Below are 2,175 nucleotides of genomic sequence, written 5' to 3'. Positions count from 1 at the left end.
AGTATTTAAAGAACCTATCTGCCCAGATGGCTTCATAGTGATTCTACCAAATATTTAAAGGAGAATTGATACTAACCCTTCACAAACTTCCAAAAAGAAGAGGAAGGAACACTTTCCCAACTCATTCTCTGAGGCCAGTATCACCTCAGTACCAAAACCAGACAAAGACATCACAAGAAAACTACAGACCAATATCCCTGATGAATATAGAAAATAAAGCAAATTGGGGTACCTGGGTGACTCAGTCGGTAGTACTCCTCAAAGTGATTTATGGATTCAATCCTTATCAGAGTTCCAGTGGCCTTTTTTTGCCGAAAATAACAGGCTGATTCTACAGTTCATCTGGAGGGCCGAGGAACCCATAATAGTTAAAACAATCTTGAAGAAGAAGAAAATAGTTTGAATACTCTCACTTCCTGATTTCAGAACCTACTACAAAGCTATAGTAATCAAGACAATGTGGTAGTGGTATATGGATAGACATATAGATTAATAGAATTGAGAATTTTAAAAAGTCCTTAATGGGGCACCTGGGTGGCTCAGTCAGTTGGGCATCTGCCTTCGGCTCAGGTCATGATCCCGGGGTCCTGGGATCGAGCCCCACATCGGGCTCCCTGCTCAGCGGGAAGCCTGCTTCCCCCTCTCCCACTCCCCCTGCTTGTGTTCCCTCTCTCACTGTGTCTCTCTCTGTCAAATAAATAAATAAAATCTTAAAAAAAAAATAATAAAAAGGGCGCCTGGGTGGCTCAGTTGGTTAAGCGACTGCCTTCGGCTCAGGTCATGATCCTGGAGTCCCAGGATCGAGTCCCGCATCGGGCTCCCTGCTCGGCAGGGAGTCTGCTTCTCCCTCTGACCCTCCTCCCTCTCATGCTCTCTGTCTCTCATTCTCTCTCTCTCAAATAAATAAATAAAATCTTTAAAAATAATAATAATAATAATAAAAAAATAAAAAGTTCTTAAATTTATGGTGAATTTATCTTTTACAAGGGTATCAAGATCATTCAATAGGGAAAGAATAGACCGGTCTTTTCAGAAATGGTGCTGGGACAATGGGATAGCCATATGCAAAAGAATGAAGTTAGACCTCTTTCATACACTACAGGAAAATTAACTCAAAATGGATCATAGATCTAACTGTAGGAAATGTGGTATATTCATACTTTTGAATGTTATTCAGCTACAAAAAGGAATGGAGTACTGATACATGCCACAACCTAGGTGAAATATGAAAACATTATGTTAAATGAAAGAAGCCAGTCACAAAAGGCCACATGTTGTATGATTCAATTTATATGACATGTCCAGAATAGGCAAATCCATAGAGACACAAGGTAGATTAGTGGTAGCCAGGGGTTGAGAAAGAGAGGGGAATGCGTACTTTCTATTTATAAACATGGAGCTTAAAAAAAAAAACCCCAAACCAAAAAATATGCAGTTTCTTTTGGGGGCGATGAAATTTAGATAGTAATGTTTGTTTTCTAACTCTGTGATATACTAAAACCCCCAGAACTGTACTGTGAAAGGAAGAATTTTATGGTGTATGAATTATATGTCAATAAACCTGTTATGCAAAAAAAAAAGAACGTATCATACAGTTTTAAAATTATGCATTTGGGGTGCCTGGTTGGCTCAGTTGTTGGGCGTCTGCCTTTGGCCCAGGTCATGATCCCGGGGTCCTGGGATCGAGCCCCGCATCAGGCTCCCCACTCAGCGGGGAGCCTGCTTCTCCTTCTCCCACGCCCCCTGCTTGTGTTCCCTCTCTTGCTGTGTCTCTTTCTGTCAAATAAATAATAAAATCTTAAAAATAAATAAATAAATAAAATTATGCATTTATATGTATTTCTCCTACTAGAATTAGACTATGAACTTTCTTCATCCTTACATATTGTAGGTACTCAGTGAACACAATAAATACCTGTTGATCCAATGATTCATTCCTTGACATCTTTGAAAGAAGTTAAAGACCTTGACAGGCAGTTGGAATGAAAGATTATTGGTGGCTGAGCAGAGGCATGGACAAGGAAAAGCACTGGGTTTGAGCAACCTGCAATTCCATCTGGCTGGGAGACAGAGAAGAGAAAGCAGCCCAGAGATGGGAGGTAAGGGTGGTACTCCCTACTAAATGTGTGCCATTTTTTATTGTCATTAAATATTTTGGTTAATTGATGGTGTTTT

This window comes from Phoca vitulina, unplaced genomic scaffold (genome assembly GCF_004348235.1).
Source record: "Phoca vitulina isolate PV1807 unplaced genomic scaffold, GSC_HSeal_1.0 scaffold25, whole genome shotgun sequence".
NCBI lineage: Eukaryota > Metazoa > Chordata > Mammalia > Carnivora > Phocidae > Phoca > Phoca vitulina.
This window is presented reverse-complemented; position numbering follows the sequence as displayed.